We start from the raw sequence: 16,420 nt of genomic DNA on the forward strand, positions 1-16,420 counted from the left end.
TGTGCTGTGTGCAGGAACGTCACAGAGAGACGCTGAGTGCTCCGCCTGCAGTGATGGAACATTTTCAGATGGGACGTTTACATCTTGTCGGCCACACACACAGTGAGTGAAGCTTCACATCAGACAGGGACACACCTTCATGAGTCCATGAGCTCCGACAGGTGTTCCTCTAATAAATGTCCCTCTGTCATTACAGGTGTGGAAAGTATCAACAGCTGCTGATAGCAGGAACAGATTCAACTGATGCTCAATGTGTAGAACCTTTAGGAAACACAGCAGTGACAGTCGGTGTTGCTGTTGTTGCTGTGCTTCTTTTTTTAGCAGCAGCAGCAGTTTTAGTGTTTTATCACAGAGAGAAGATAAAACGATGTCTAATCACAGGTAAGATTTTCTTTGTCAATAACAACTTGATCATGTTTTGATAGATAATACTGTCTGTGACATCATCAAGTTTTTATTCATTATGTTTTATTACAGGGATAAAAAGAAAAGCAGAAACTCACAAAGAGGTTTGTTTTATTCTGTCTTTACTCTCGACCCATTTAACAGTAAAATCATTAAATGATGTCACTCATTAATATTTCTCTTAAAGGAACAGAGGAAAAATGGAACACAGGAAAGGATGATATATGTATCAGCAGATCAGCAGGTGAGACAGCAGAGTGTTCCTCTGACATGTTCACTGACTGACTCTGTCAGGTTTTATTAAATGTTCCTGTTATAAATAAATCTCTTCTCTCCTCAGGAGCTGACAGAACAAACCTAAACATGCTGACAGTTTTTAGGACACTGCAGAGTGAATGTTCTCCAGGGTCCAGTTATTATCAGCTGGACTCTTGTCCATTGTCTTTGCAGTGTTCATAAAAGACACGAGTCCCTCCTCACGGTGTTCTGCATGTCAATGCTTCAAATCTTAATCTGACTGATACAAACAGAACATGAGATCCGCTCTGAAAGTGACGTTTAATATTAATCTGAAAAACATTTTAAAGCTGTTTGCTGCTCTAAACTATTCATCGTCTCACTGCAGGAGAAGAACTAATACATCTTTACACTTTAAAACCACAGTTTAATTTAACCCTTTGTTATGTATGATGATTCAAGCTCATTTATATTTCTTTAAAAAAATAACAAGTCCTGCCAATAACCTTTAATTTCAGTACAAAGTATTTTGATGGAGTTGCGTCTCTGTCCACTGTAACACCATGCCCCAGAGGAATGGGTCACATGATGAACATAGACTGAAAGCAATGTAATCAATAATAAATAATGAATACTTCATAACACTGTGAAGTTAAAAGTTACAGTTTAAACTATTATAATTTAAATAATAAAACATAAGTCTAATAAAGAGTAAGCAGGCAGAGTGAACCTGGTGCAGAGCGTCTACGAGACAGTGCTCAGATTTATTTTCACCACAGACGACAAAAACATCATTCATATCTGGAATCTGGAAATATTTCTAACAACTTCTTCAGAAATATGTTTTAGCTTTGTGGTCTGATCAGAATCACATATTTGATGGTTATTCCTGAGGTACTTTGTGCATCTCCTTTTCCCTCCGCCATTTCTAACAAGCAAAGAAAGATGAAGGAGAGCTGGACTCTGGTTCCTGAAGACGTTCGTGTCACGGACAAAGAACCAGAACAGAACCTTCCTGTAACCTTCAGGATGTCTGAGTGATCTGTGAAACACGTGCTAACGCGAGCTGCGTCTTTAATCATGTATATGTTTACTTTACATGTAAATAGTCAGATATCACAGCTGTGTGTTTGAGTCTGTGTTTATGTATATATATACTGTGTATATATTGTGTGTATATATTGTGTATATATATTGTGTATATATACTGTGTGTACATAAACACTCTTTTATATCATGTTTTTATGTACGCCTGAGTAAACGGGTCAAAGAACAGTGTGAGCTGTTGAGGGCAGGTGTCAGTCCCTCCAGGAAGTTGCGATTTTACAAATTCCTGTAAATTCAACCAATCACAGCGCATCTTTCACAACCTTTCAAATGTGGCCACTCACCCGAACTCCCCGCCCGTGTGGTCATGACCGTCACTGAACTCGCTGCTTTGATGTTCATTCGGTCGGCCATGTTGTCTGAACACTGGCAGCCATCTGTTTTTATTATAACTTTTTAAGGAGACTTTATACAGTGTGACATCATAAATGTCATAATAACATGTACGTTCTCCTTTGCACATAGGAATAACATTGTCACTGTAAAATGCACACAGTGTGAAATGAGCATTTCATGGTCACTGACTTCAGCTTCCTTCAGTTTTTACTCTTTTTATTTGAGTCTTCTCTGAGAATCTGACGGCGGTGACGTCGGAGGACAAACCTGTGAGAAACTGTGAGTGTTTGTCCCGCTCGCTCACAGCGGATGTGGAGCGTACGACTTTATCACTAAGCTGCAGTGACATCAGACGTTTAGGCCGATAAAGAAAACGGAGAAATCCTGGAGGGACCGACTCTTTGACTGATGAGCACAAAGTTTTGCTGTCGCTGTGAGTTGTGTGTTTTTGTATTGGTGTTCTCTGCTCTGACTGTAAACACCTCGATGCTTTGAGGAATCAATAAAAGAACTGTTTCACTGCTGCTCAGAGAGTCTGCAGATTCTTAACCACCACAAACACAGTGAATGGTGACGTTTGACTGCAAACGACAGCGAATCAAAGCAGGTCAGTCGGGGTTAAGCACCTCAGTAATTCAGTAACAGACTGTTCTCCTTTACAGCTAACGTTTAACCGTGATGTATGAAACAGCTTCAAAGTTTAAGTTCAATTTTCTGAGTATTATTGATCTGTCCAGTGAACAGCTAAGAGATTTAAAGTTAATCACGATAACTGAATCTATCATGATGCAGGCAGGTATCTGAACACCTCTGGGAGCGACGGACTTCCTTTTCCGTGTGCTGCGTTGTTTACAGACCGACTAGAAACTTGAGAAGTGAAGATGGAGCTGGAGTTCAGAGACTTTTTAATCTGAATCCTGCTACCTACTGCCCTCACAAGACAAATACTACGTTTGGTATCGACACAAAGGAAACTAAGAGCGACGTCGTATTGATCAACCTGGAAGTTTTCATTCATGAATCCATATTGAGGAAAATAAAACCGGAGGGACCTTAGGACAATCCCCTCAGAGCTTTAAAAGGAAATGCATGTTTTATATTGTTCTATTGATTTACTGTTCTGAATTTCTTTTGTATATTTTAATCCTGAAATACTTTGAAAATAGATAATAGTACTTATCTTTCTTGTTTCATAAGCCTTGTATGCTGAGAGGTGTTTTATTTATTTATTATTGTACTGATAAAGTATTTCTGATTCTGATCAAGGTGCCTTCATTTTAGTAAATGTTGACTCCTTCAATTGAACTTTATTATTAAAATATTAAAACAATAATTAAAATGAAAATAGAATAACAGAATATAAATCAGCAGCTAAAAGCTACGTGTTTGTAACACTGACAAAAGCCCGGAACGGAGCAGAACAACAGACACTTCCGGTTCCGGAGAGTTCGGGTGGTTTGTATTAGATTATCTGGTGTTAACCGTTAGTTGCTGTCCGTCAATAGATATCTAGATAACACGTGAATGCAACACAAATGCAGCAGTCAACATGAACATTTATTTATTCAGTGTGTTTATGTATAAATGTTCTGGTTTGATTTTCAGTTGGATTTAAAAACTTCGGTAAGCAAATAGAACTCAAAGAACATGATGTGTTATTACTTTTGATCAATCCAAATGTTTCCAACAGTATCTCATTAATCTGCTCATTATTTGAGACAAATTTTACATTCATAAAACTAAATTCTTAAAAAAGGTACCGTCCTACATGACATTTAAAGTCGAGCTAAAGCGGAATTTCGAAAGTATCTAGCTTCCGTATCGTGACGTATTTCCGAGTGAAACAGGACGTGCAGGCGGGACATATCATTACAGGGATTTGATTGGATCGTTGAGAAGTGGGCGTAGACAGACGTTCTCCACAGCGCAGTAGCTAGCTAACTGACCGAGCGTTCTTGGTGCTCTGCGGCTAAATGTTGCAGATTGATTGACAGGTGGATGTCATGATATTATTGGTTGGTGCTAACTTACGTAAGCACAAGTGATATTTTGTTTGACATGAAGAAAAAATGATCGGGTTTTGATATAAGGATACGAAGAAATGGATTTTCTGTATTTTTTTTGGCCTATATTGTCACATAGATGCACAATATTACCGGGGATGTGATCTAAAAGGATTAAAATGGCATTTTTCATTTCACCTCGACTGAAAAAAAAAAGATCTAAACATTTACCTTCAAACGCTTTCACGTTTAAAAACCGCAAATAAAAATTTAAACAAAACCCTTAATTTATGCAAATATTTATTCCTGCATAAATAAACTTCTTGTATGAGTTATTTTTATGAGCTCATGTATTTTGTGTTCTTGTCTTTGTTTTAAGTTATTTTTTGTTATACATATCTAACTTGATATTGTGAAACTGACTATGAAATAGTTTCAAACGTGTTTCAATAAAAACTTTATAAAAGATAACAAAAAAACAACAACCTGGACTCCATTTTACCCGACGCTCCATGTTCAGTGCATAGACAGTATAAAAAGAGATATATATAAATATATATATATACAGTCATTGGTTCATTGAAACCAATGGCTGTGTATATACGGTGAAACTGACATCATAGTATTTTATAACCAACACGTACCGCAGTGTAAACTTTATAGTTTTAAACTCTGACTCATAAAATGTGTCACTAAACGAAACGTTAAAAAAAAAAAAGTAACGAACGAGAATGCTGCATTTAAGTGCTGCTTGGATTTTAAGGAGCACGTGCACGTAAACGATTCAGAAAGTAAGATATACGCCACATAGATAATAAAGAAAGTCTAAAGCAGGGGTATTCAACTAAAATTTAAAGAGGTCCAGTTCGAGAACATTTCTTGAAGTGAAGGTCCAGAAGATCATGATGGCTAACTATTTAGTGTGATATATATCTAAGTAGCCTAGTAGTTGTATCCACATCTGCATGTAATAAATACCTCAGTCAAATCAAATGAATTCAGTACAATTCAAAAACCTTTTGACAATTTTTATTGTCATGTAACACAGAACTGAACATATATGTATGACTGCCAATATTTATAATGTTCTCTCATTTACTAAATAAAAGTAGGGCTGCATTTCAAAATAAGAGCAAATAAAGAAAATGTGAAAATTGTACATGTTCAAATAAAGTGCTTAACTTCAGAAAAAGAAAATAAAGGAAGGAAAAGTTTGAATTCCCCCTTTTCTGTTTAACATCTCGACTCAACAGTCTCAACCAATTTTGCAGATAATAAATCTCAACACATTTTTACAATTGAACAGTTGTAGAGGTTCATTTTCTTCCCCTCTCATATTCAACTCTCCCACTTTTTTTGCTCAGTGAGAGAATTGAGCTCTAGCTTGTCTCAAGCGCAGTAGTCTCTATCTCTCCCTTTCTCCGTTTGTCTCGGTCTTACTCCGTCTTTCTCTGTCTGCGCTGTAAAGTCACAGTGTTTACTGCCTGGAATGCACAGACTTGATTGGCTGAGTAGTACCACGAGGGATGGCTTAACTTGCATGTAATTGGTCTGTACGTTTCATCCTCTAAACCACTACCGTAAAGACTACAAAAGCTGCGCCGCTTAAAATAGAAGCGCCCCGTCAGGTTTTGAATCATAATCCTTCTGTTTTTGGCTGTAGGTCTGGGTCCGTATGGGACACCTTCTGGGTCCGGACCCGGACCACGGTCCGCCAGTTAGTGACCTCTGGTCTAAAGTATAGCTGCCACCATTATATCAATAATTTCATTGTTTTGTAATCATTTGTTTTGTAGTTTTCTGGCTCGTTTCCTTCTCAGTGACCGGAAACTGAACATCTTTTTTGTGGGACAAATCGGGAAAATTGCCTTCCGGGGAACTTTTACGAGGCCCAAAGGCAGAAGTATGCATCCCTCCCTGCCTCCGAGGAGAGGTTAAATACACGAGTAATGAAAGAAGGGAAACATTTTCAGCTCCTGCTCCTACCTTTTCATACTGACAGAGAAACATCACACTTACAGACAAGAAGGAAAACATTAAATACAGAATGTGTTCTTACCTTATTCTTCCAGCTGCTCCTGTTCAGCACAGCTGCCTCTCTGCAGGAAGGTGAGAGACTTTACTAAATAAACGTGACGTCTGGTTCAGCTGAAGTCTGACACCACAGATGAGAAATTAGTCACTTTAAGTCACTCAGCAGAAAGACTGACACGTGTAGAAGTGAAACACAACAGAAGTGTTCTAATGTCATGTATTGTTGTTAGTACAGCTGCTTAAAAATAGAAACCCCTGACTTTTACACGGACATTTAATTCATCATTGTTGCTTTTTATAAATCTCTCCTGTCTACACCGACTGTTCACCTGTTGTTCTGTGCAGAACTGATCTGTTTATTTCAATCTCTGCTCCTTGCTTCTCTGTGTGATTGATGAAAAACCAGGTTCCTCGTATGTGTTCACATCACAGACTGTATAAAAAGATGGACGACATGACAGCTCCATAAAAGTGAAGCCAAACCCTCTCTATCGCCCCCTGCTGCCTGGCTGCAGTATAGCTCATAAAGCCCGCCTCCTCCATGTTAACAGATGGGACATGAGTCAAACTATAAAATCAAAATACACGTCAAATACATTTTTCTCAAACATGGTTTCTGTCATTATAGTTAGTTCTTATCCTGCTGATTTATGTCCACGTGTTCATTTTTCTGACAAGTTTATTTTTAATTAGTTATTTGATGCTGTCAAAATGATGATTGACAGCTCTGTTGACAAATTCGGCTCCTGCAGCCGATCAGTTCCGGGTGAGCAGAGCGGAGGACGAATGGCGAGACGAGACGTACCTAAAACAATCACTACAGTCATTGAAGTTTCCATACCTGTGAACTTTAACCTCAGACCAACACAAGAAGCTGTTCTGCTGTTAAACACGCCGGCGTGCAGGATCCTTGCTGTTTTTTCGGTAAGTTAAGTGTGTGTTTGGGTTAGCGGAAGTGGCTACGGCCGCTTCACTTGCCGATCTCTACTGCGCAGACTCTGGCTCCGTATGACGTCACCATCGCAAGATGGCAGCGCCTATCACAGGGGCTATTTTGGCATCAATTTCGTGCAATGGGAGCAGATGGAGACGCGTCGTCCATCTGTATATACAGTCATTGGTTCACACACTCAGCCTTTCTGTCTTTCCTTCCCTCTAAGCTCTATAAATAAGTGAAGTTTGACCTCGACCTTTTGAACGGAAGTATTTTTTTCTCCTTTCCTCCTCCATGACTGGAAACTGAATATTTTTGTGTTGTGGGCAAAACATGACGGTTGTTCCCTGGGAATTTTTGCAGTTTTGTAAAGATTCAAAAACAAATTGAATAATTGAGAGAACAATAAAAATAATGACTTTACTTTTTTTGAGGCAGAAGTATGCATCCCTCGCTGCCTCCCAGGAGAGGTTAAAGAAAAAGCACGAGTAATGAAAGAAAGGAAACATTGTCGGTGCCTGCTCTTTCCTTTTCATAATGAGCGAGTGTTTAAACACATTATGAAACATCCACACCTGCAGCCAACGTAAAACATGAAATACAGAATGTGTTCTGACCTTATTCTTCCATCTGCTCCTCTTCAGCACAGCCGTCTGTCTGCAGGAAGGTGAGACTTTACTCGATGAATACACATATGTGGTCTGACAGCTAAAACCTGAAGGCTGAACCAGAGATGAGTCACTGTGAGTCACTCAGCAGAAAGACGGACCTGTAGAAGTGATCATCTGTCATTGTTCTTAGTACAGCTACTTAAAAATAGAAACACCTGACGTGTACATGGACATTTAATTTATTTATTTCACCTGAGTGTGTGAAAAATCAGGTTCCTCGAATGTGTTCACACACGCAGTCAATAATTCAGATTATTCACGTTTCTGTCTCTCCTTCCCTCTAGCCTCACAAGCTCCATCTTCAGCCTGCTTTTTACAGGTGTACTGACCTGCAAAAGGTTTGATGGGACATTTAGATACAGTTTAAATACAGTAATATAAAAGGGACTCTTCCTGACACCAGGTAAGTTCGTCAAGCAGCTCGAAATGTGTGTTTTGAAGATAAACTCTTGATCTGGTGTTTGAAGAAACCAAAGTGTGACCAGCTGAGTGATACATTAGATGTCACCTTCTGCAGCAGCTTTAATGTGTAAACTTGTCATGTTGATTAAACAGCACATGAACCACAGTCGTGCTTAATACAGAGAAGAAAATGTCAAATTACAGATATACATCTCCAGAGAACAAAGCTGGTTTTCTCGTGATAACAGATCATTTTGTGTCGATGAAGGAAACACAACAACAGGCTGCTCACTGTGATGTTACAGAGCAGGCCATGCTGCCATCGCCCACACTGATGAGGGAAGTTCAGCCTGTTTCTGTGTTCGATTGGTGATACGAGTTATGATCATCTGACGTTACGGTGACCTCCAGGAAACAACTGAAATGAGTCGTTATCACGGGAAAACAGAGTAAATGAAATGTAGGAGGCATGTTCGCTCAGGGCTTCTGTAAATAGCAGCTTTAAAATCCAGCCTTAAGAGCCGTCCACACCAAGAACAGCATCTATAAATATATCCTCTCTGCTGCTGTGGTTTACAAGTTATTACAATCTTATATGATGTAATATTATGCTGCAAATATCATCAACCAGTCGAGTTGAAGTTTATATCATATTTGAGAGGTCACAGCAATCTTTGACCTTTGACCCAGAATTCAAATCAGTTGAAACCTGAGTCCGAGTGCACATTTGTACAGAGGCCGACACGGGCAAACGTGCTCCAGCGGCCTGAAGCTCTTCCATCAGAGGAAAACAGCAGCAGAAACAGAAACCATGCAGAAACCAAAACACATAAAGTCTGAAGGGAAACGTGCTGCAAGAAAAGAGAAACAAAGGCATGAACAGCAAACACAGACGACATAAACACTGAAGCATGATCAGAAACACAGCGCGGAGGGAGAGAGGACGTGTGAATCCTCGTGGCATCGTGTGCTCGCTGAGGCCTCACGTGTGCACAAATGATGCTCACTGCTTTCGTTGTTCAGGATGAAGCCTGAAGAGTGGAGCTGTGGGGTTTAGCAGGGCTAGCATGCTAACGGTTGCTAACTAGCTCTTAATACCAGGTGCAGCTGAGGCTGATGGGAAAGTCATTGATCCAGCAGGTGGACAGAAACTAAACTTGTGGACTCATTGAAATGACTTAATAGTGACTCCGTCACACTGACGGGCTCTGGCTGCTGTAAATACTAAAGTTAAAATAAAGTTTTTATTTCAAGTTCATGTATTTGATCTTTTTTTTATGACAAAGTAGTTTGAATAACTTTCTTTAGTCGGTTTATAAACAAAGATTTGTCCCAAATGAAGCTCTGCGAGGTTGAACACTTTTTGACTCTGCATCACTTTTCTACATGATCCTGCTGTTCAGATGATACCTGTGTGCTCTTACTCACCTTTATGTTTATTAGCTGCTTTTATCTGTTATGACCTTGTTGTTTATCAATAATCAATGTGATCAATAATGTTTGTTCTACAAACAAACATAAAGTTTAGACTGAATGACTGCTGACCTCTAGTGGTCACACAAAAAACCTTTAAACACCAGAAATGATCAACGTGAGAATATTTCTGATATTTAATGGTCTGTATTCAACATTAATCCGCCCTGTCTGGTTTTATATGATTTTTCTTAAAGCACAAATTGCTCTAAAGTTTAAAGCAATTCTTACCTTTCTGGCATTTTCACGCATTTTTTTTGTAATCATAAAATGCTACTAATAAGCGTATAGCACAATAAAATGAAAAAGAAATCAACTAGGCGTTGAAACTCATCAATATTTAATTCTCATATATTTCTGATAAAAGTCTGACCAATCATTTTATTCTGTCCGAATAAATTGATTTGCCGAGCTTCCTGTCTGTCATCCATCGCCACGTCCCTCCCAGTTGCACCGCTGTCACGGCTCGCAAGTCGCGCGCCTCTCTGGTAGCGCAGTAGAGCGGTGAGAGAGAGCAAGGAACGGAGAACTGACAATGACTGACCAAGGCGAGCTGCCACTTCCATCATCAGCTGCCCCCACAGAGAAAATTATCAGGACAAAGAAGACTATTTCACAAAAAGCTGCCTTAAAGAAAGAGCTTGATGCAGCAAGAGGCAAGACTGGAGTCAACATCGGCTCTGCTTTCCAGCAATGGAGGAGGCTAATGCAGCTACATCCGGAGCTAAAAAGAGATGAGATGGTCGCGGAGTTTCTGCTGGACAGGTACTTTTAGTTTGACTAATCCTAAAACACAACATTACATGTGATAACATCAGTTACCAGTTACTGTCGTTCTGTAATATTATGTTATTTGTGCAGGGAAATTTAGCCTAGCGTTAGCGTTAGCACCGGTAGTGTAAACAAACTGACTCCGCAGCTTGGTTTGTTTAACGTTACACTACCGGTGATGTTAGCTTCAGCGTTAGCCTCAGTGTTTATTGTGAAGTTGTCATTAACCCAGTTCTAGTATTATAACTCCGGGGTTGCGTTTGACTTGGTTGGTTGTACAGTAACCAGAGCTAGTTCAGCACATTGCTAGAAGACTTCTCCGGCTAATAGATAATGCTGGCTAGCTGACATCTGTGTAAGACCGATCTGTCTATGTTTGTGACTTTTTCCATCCTTGGGAAGAAGTACTATTTACCAGTAGGGAATTTTAAATTGTAATAAGTTGATACATACACTTGCTCCACTTACTGTACATTGTGATAACATCACTCTGTGCCAAAGCAGCCTAAGATCTATATAAAATCTAGCCTGTTTGAGTTTATGCAATTTATATCCTGTGTCACGTTTCTATTTCTTTTACTCTTTGTCAAGGTACACCACTCTCACCGTAATGGAGGACATCCAGCACCAGCCAAGACTTGGTACCCCTGGAACTCATGAAGAGCTGAATGTTACATCTAAAAGATTTGTTTGCATTACTAAACAGTAATCTTGCAAGTGCCTTATGTTATTTATTTGCTCTTTTATTGGGACCAAATAACTAATTTCTTATAGAAGACAGCTGTAAAAAAAAAAAAAAAAGAAACTGTGTACAATAATAAATGTTTTTCTAAAAAGTGGATTTTAGTAATTCACTGCAGTTCATTCAGATGACGTGGGAATATGAAAAAAGGGTCATAATGGAAGTAAAGCATAATAAACATTACGTTATGTGAGTAAACGACAAAGGCAATTATACAATGCAAGGTTTTATTGAACAACGTGAATAAGAAAAAATACAAAACTATATGAACTGCTGGACTCGGATGAGATCGTCAGGACTGAGTACAGCAGGTCCACGTGCCCTCCGACTGGCTCTTGTTGTGGATCTTGGGGCAGCTTGTCTGCTGGTTCCGGGCCTCTCCTCAGCAGATTCCCCACTCCGCATCACCCCACGGCCCTGCTGCTTCTACCCTGGCAGCCCCTGGAAGGACCTGCCCTTCTTGGGGCTCTTACACCTCCTGTGCTGGTTCCTGCTGTCGGCCCCTGCCTCTGAAGATCCGGAACGTAGTCGGGATCTCCAACCACACTCTCCTCCAAGAAGCACCACAATTAAAAAAAAAAGGAAGAGCCTTTTACTTTGTGACTTTAACATAAAGCTAAAAGAAAAAAATGTTGAAGCTAAACGTCTGAACGAGGGCTAAAGTTAGCTACCGTTAGCTGACAAAACAGGTTCTCAACAAAGTTAACCTGTAAACAAAACTGCTTCAACTGCTCCTAATTTAATGACAAACGTTACCGGGACAATTCAGGCAATTCAAGGTAAGACGTTATGACAGCAAGAAAATATTAATTCTGCCGAAAAACGACGCATCTGACTGTAAACAAACAGGCGATGAAATGCTATAATTACGATAGTAACGTTGGTAGTTCGTCAGACTACAAAAGGTAACTAAACGTTACGAGGGAGGGAATTTTATTTTATACCACATGCAGAATTGAATATTATTTAATTACTGTTGGTTAGTTTTCACTTACCTGTGCCTCTGACTCTGACTCTGACTCCATTGACCCGTTTCACTCGCGCTACTTCTCTCACCGCACGCGTCAGGGATGCATGGAGGAGGAGGAGGGAGGGAGGGAGGGGAGCGTCAGAGGTCAGGCAGGGGGAAGAGGGTGGGGCTTTGAAGGGAGGCGGAGTTGTTGTTCAAATTTTAACTAAGTGCTGAGGGACATGCCAGAAAGGTAAGAATTGCTTTAAAGGGGAGAATTCACTGATTGAAGATGTGTTTACAGAGAGGGAATATCAGAGCCAGAGCGCCCCCTGCTGGACGAACAACCTGATACCTTTCCTACATCACTCAAAGTAGTTTTTTGCATTATCGGCACATATCAGAAACCATGTTCACAGATACAGAGGCATATAACTGCCTCACATGATGTTTGTGGTTGAACACAGAGCGTGAGAGAAAGTGATGGTCGGACATGTTCATCTTCTACTTTCATTAAAGTGTTTTCTTTTCCTATCATTAAACTGTCGTCCTGCAGCTTCAGAGTGACTGTGAGGCTGTGATTTCCTCTGATGTGAGATCAGAGAAATAAGAGAAGTCCTGATTTTATCTCAGCTCATTTTCACACCGTGTCTCAGGAGGATTTTTAACCGAATGGAGCCAAAGAAAAACCAACATGCAGCTAATGTAGAATCTTAGGTTAAGTTTTTCTTTGCAACTTAATGTCTTTAAATTATATTTACACGACCAGTCAAAAGTTTGGACACATTTTCAAGTGAATGGGCAAGTGTGTCAAACTTTTGACTGGTAGTGTAAATGACTGTAGATGCACTTTTTAATAACTAACCAGCTTCATGTTTGAAACCATGAATTTCTCCGCACTAATCTTTAGCACAGATTTATTTTGGTGCTTCTTTCCTGCTGCAGACGTCAGAAATCACCACCTGCAGCTGTGAGGAGAAAACTTCACCAATAATCTTAATCAGACATGAACACCAACCGCTCTGACCGATGTGTTGTCCTGGTCTGCAGCTCTTGTGTCTCTGTGCTGCTGCACAGCCGCCCTCTGCAGAGACTGTGCAGTAAAATCCTTCCAGTGTTTCACAAACTGTGTCTGATTTCTTGGTGCATGACGTCTTTATCCTCAAACCAGCACCTGTCAGCACACACACAGAGGTTATTATGGACCTGCTCCACTGTAAAGAGCCAACAGCAGCATGCTGAACTTTAATCTGACCATCTTTACATTTTATGAGATGTGAAACTAAAGTTTATGAATTCATGGAAAAATATCTGCACACATGATTTGAGATGGAAGAGTGAATTGATTTCTATCATTGTTGTAAGTCCCACTGATAAACATTAAAGTGTCAGCTGATTCTAACAGCCAGAGGTCTCTGTGAGGACTGACAGTGACCTGTCATTGTGACCACCAACAGATGAAGCAAAGGGTTAAACATTAAACACTGAAGTGGTGATTTGTCCTCAGAATAAATAATGAACAATAACCACGAAGTAACTTTAGGAACAAACAACATAGAGAAAATAATAACTCCATTTTCCAAATCAGCATCACAAGTTTTATTTATGGATTATTTTTCCGTTCCAGCAAAGAACAAGACGCCTGCAGCCTGTGTTTGTTCCCTTGGCCTGCTGAGACTGGCCCCGCCTACCTTACACTGTATACAGGAAGTGGTCATGCCTCTTTGATCTTTCAGCCTCTTTTTGCTTCAAATAGTTTCTGTTTCTACAGCCTATGGTTTTAATGCAGCCATATTCCCCCAAAAGGTTGACAAATCATATCACCTCACAGGACTGAGGAAATGTCACAGAGCTCTGCATGACAAATTAAAAAATGCAGTTTAAGTGTCTGCAGCCTCAAGGTAAGGTTTTACCCTCACTGCTCCTTAGAACGATTAAAGCACAAAGACAGCATGCTCTGGCATCAAACCAGTTTCTTGTATCAAAAACACAAAACAAACAAAACTGTCATTGCAACTGTGTGAAGGAACCCACCGACATCATTTGCTAAAGACGACTAAAGAATGCCGACAAAACCGAAGGCAGAGATGAAAACGGATGAGGAGCATGTATCACTCTCTCAGGTAAAACGAGTTACTGCAGCAGCAGAAGGAGATGTTCACGGTTGCAACTCGGTGCAGTCGGACGTCTTCAAAGTAAGTGACAGCCTGCTACCTGTCACGGACAAAATGGAGTACCTAGCAGGCCAGTCCAGGAGAAGCAACCTGGTGATCGACGGGATTGTAGAGTTTCAAACCAAAATTTTATTCTGCTTAGTTCAGTTGTGATTACATCCAAAAGTTGCTGTAATTTCTCCCCACACCCCAGGATATTTGTGTCATCAGCAAACAGTATGAACTTCAGTAATTGTGATGTCCTGCATATGTCATTGATGTATGTTATAAATAGTTTTGGACCTAGCACTGAGCCTTGGGGAACACCACAAACGAGATTCACTTCACAAACTGCTTCCTGTTTTTTAAATAGCTGTTAACCCACTCCAGCGCTACTCCCCTAATCCCATAGCGTTCCAATTTATTGATTAGAATTTCATGATTTATAGTATCAAATGCTTTTTTTAGGTCGATGAAAACTCCAACTGCATATTTCTTGCTGTCTATGGCGTTTGTGATTTCTTCAATGAGTTCTGTTAGAGCTAGGGAAGTTGACCGGTTGGACCTGAATCCATCCTGGCTGTCAGAGAGTATTTTGTATTTATCAATGAAATTGTTGAATCTATTATTAAAAAGTTTTTCAAGGATTCTTGAGAACTGTGGTAGAAGTGAAATAGAGCCGTAGTTTGTGAAATTGTGTTTATCTCCAGTTTTGTACAATGGTATAACTTTAGCTATTTTCATGCTGTAAGGAAATTGGCCAGTCTGGAAGGACAAATTAAAAATATGTTTTAGAGGTTTGGATATCCCATCTACCAATTTAATTACTTTAATATCAATATCTGGTTAAATACATTAACTTGGTATCTTCAAACTCAGCAAAAAATATGAAAATACATCAATATGGAGCATTTTAAACTAAAGATCGAGGCTGACGTTGCGTTATTTTATTTTATACACTGCTCAAAAAAATGAAGGGAACACTTAATCGTCACAGGATAACACCAAGTCAGTTAAACTTCAGGGATATCAATCTGTCCATTTAGGAAGCACAAGTGATTGTGAATCAGTTTCACCTGCTGTGGTGCAAATTAAAGAGACAACAGGTGCAATGAAGAGGCAACAACAAGACAACCCCCCAAAAGGGAATGTTTTGCATGTGGTGGCCACAGACAGCTGCTCTCTCCTGATACTGACTGACTGATTCTTCTTTAGTTTTGTGTTCTGCTCGTGTCCTTGTCACTACTGGTAGCATGAGGCGGTACCTGCAGCCCAATCAGGTTGCACAGATAGTCCAGCTCCTCCAGGATGGCACATCCATATGTGCGGTCGCAAGAAGGTTTGCTGTGTCTCCCAGCACAGTCTCAAGAGCATGGAGGAGGTACCAGAGGACCGGTTGTTACACGAGGAGAGCTGGACAGGGCCGTAGCAGGGCATCAACCCAGCAGCAGGAGCGATATTTGCTACTTTGTGCGAGGAGGAACAAGAGGAGCACTGCAGAGCCCTACAAAATGACCTCCAGCAGGCGACTGGCTGGCATGTTTCTGACCAAACTGTCAGAAACAGACTCCATGAGGGCGGCATGAGGGCTGACGTCCTCTATTGGGACCTGTGCTCACAGCCCAGCACCGTGCAGCTCCATTAGCCTTCACCAGAGAACACCAGAATTGGCAGGTCCGCCATTGGCACCCTGTTCTCTTCACAGACGAGAGCAGGTTCACACTGAGCACATGTGACAGACGTGAAAGAGTCTGGAGATGCCGTGGTGAACGCTATGCTGCCTGTAACATCATCCAGCATGACCGGTTTGGCGGTGGGTCAATGATGGTCTGGGGAGGCATTTCCTTGGAGGGCCGCACAGACCTCCATGTCATAGCCAATGGTACCCTGCCTGCTGTTAGGTACCAGGATGACATCCTCCAAGCACTTGTTAGACCTCATGGTGGTGCAGTGGGCCCCGGGTTCCTCCTGGTGCAGGACAATGCCCGGCCTCATGTGGCCAGAGTGTGTAGGCAGTTCCTGGATGACGAAGGAATTGCTGCCATTGACTGGCCCTCTCGTTCCCCTGACCTAAATCAAATTGACAACCCTCAGTGGGCTGATGATTTTGGTTTCCACTGACTGTTGTTACATCATTTTGTTCTCAACAAATTATACAATGTACATCAGTAAAGATTTTCAACTCGAGTTATACGTTCATCAA

At 40.6% G+C, this 16,420-nt stretch overlaps 1 protein-coding gene across 1 annotated transcript in view; it reads left to right on the forward strand.

Moving 5' to 3' along the window:
• Positions 1-16,420, forward strand: part of LOC138590361 (tumor necrosis factor receptor superfamily member 14-like) — a 129,908-nt gene that overhangs the window by 94,280 nt on the left and 19,208 nt on the right. The window lies entirely within an intron of this gene.

The sequence above is a fragment of the Semicossyphus pulcher genome, unplaced genomic scaffold (genome assembly GCF_022749685.1).
Source record: "Semicossyphus pulcher isolate SPU_LCO1_2020_fin unplaced genomic scaffold, fSemPul1.0.p SCAF_13, whole genome shotgun sequence".
NCBI lineage: Eukaryota > Metazoa > Chordata > Actinopteri > Labriformes > Labridae > Semicossyphus > Semicossyphus pulcher.